At 40.5% G+C, this 1446-nt stretch overlaps 1 long non-coding RNA gene across 1 annotated transcript in view; it reads right to left on the reverse strand.

Moving 5' to 3' along the window:
- The window catches only part of LOC107838009 (uncharacterized), a 13775-nt gene that overhangs the window by 6565 nt on the left and 5764 nt on the right, over window positions 1-1446 (reverse strand). The window contains exon 2 of the long non-coding RNA XR_001664058.1: window positions 939-1012. This is a non-coding gene — a long non-coding RNA (uncharacterized LOC107838009). The remainder of the gene's footprint in view (window positions 1-938; window positions 1013-1446) is intronic.

Consider the following 1446-nt stretch of genomic DNA (forward strand, 5'->3'; position numbering starts at 1 on the left):
CTGTGGTTTGCTTTCACACTAAACTGAGTCAAATCAACCAAACCCTTTGAGCAACTTGTTCCCTTCCCTGCCTGTGGGGGCACTGCATCAACAACCACTGAAGGAAACAACCCAAAAACCTCTGAAAGAAGACACTGAGCACCACTTCCTGTTGCACAAAATGTAAACTAAAATGGAATGGTGTCAGTTATTAGGGGAAGTAGGATTTCTCTTTTATCTTTGGCAAAAGAAAATGAGCCATTTCTTCTGGAAGCGCTAAACTAGCATGCTTGTTTTGGTTGTATTTACCCAGAATGCCCTGCACCCTAGTCCACTTCCGGCTTTTGGGGCAGTCTCTGGTCTATGTGGTGTTCACATATGCATTCAAATGGCACCAGAGTTCACTTCAACCGAACCCAGACTGAGGTTTGTAGGCGGACCAGAGCTCACTCTTTTGGTCCATTACGCATTCACACCTCCCCAACCGAACCAGAGTTCCTATACAAACGGACTGTAGTTTGATTAAAGCGGATTAAAACAGCCTCGTTGACTTGGCAGAACAATTACAGACTGTCCAGTGGCAACACTTTCCTGAAAACATCTCTGCATTTTTCTGAGATGCTAGCTTGATTCATGCTCGTTTTCACCTTCATTCTTGATTCATTCCAAACCAGTCAGTGGAAATACGCCATTTCTTTTTTCTAATATTTTAAAAGTTCACTAAACTTCACATAAGAACTGAATAAAACCTTGGGAACAGGTCTCTGGTTCAGGAATTGCTTAATACAAGTGCCACAGTCTATGCCCTATGAATTCACAATCTTTTCACGTCTGTTACTATTCTTTTTGATTGTGAAAGGTTCTATTTTAGCTAGTCCTTCCACTCAACTTTCCTTTTATATACAACCTGTTTAGTGAGTAAAGCCAGTGTTTTTCTGTGCCGTCTCAGTCACTCTCACCATCAGACCCTTTGAGATTTCCCTCCAGAGACCCGCTGTCCTAATGAATCAAGCCTCTCCGATGTGGGAAAGACCTGAGGGGGGAAAAAATTTGATTATTTATTAGAGAGACTCCAGCAAACCTGCCAAACTCACCAAACATCAACTTTTACTTCTGTTACATCCAATTACATTAGAACCTTAAAATATTCAATATAATTGGCCAAATATACAACCAGCAACTGTTTAGGATGAACAAGTCAACCAGAAGCATTTTACATTACAATTCAAATTAAACACAAACTTCAGCTTTTAATGACTACTGCTGTACCAAAGTGATTCAACCCCTTCACCTTTAGCATCTTTATTACTTTTAAACATCACTCACCTGCTTCTGGCAGGAATCTTATCTCACTTTTGAACAAATTGAAGTCGGCTTTTCTTGGGCCGGTCATAGTAGACATCTTGGACTTCAGACATTTTACATCATTTAGATGTTCAGGTTCTTTGTGTGGGAAATGTTTGAGTG

This window comes from Poecilia formosa, unplaced genomic scaffold (genome assembly GCF_000485575.1).
Source record: "Poecilia formosa unplaced genomic scaffold, Poecilia_formosa-5.1.2 Scaffold201, whole genome shotgun sequence".
NCBI lineage: Eukaryota > Metazoa > Chordata > Actinopteri > Cyprinodontiformes > Poeciliidae > Poecilia > Poecilia formosa.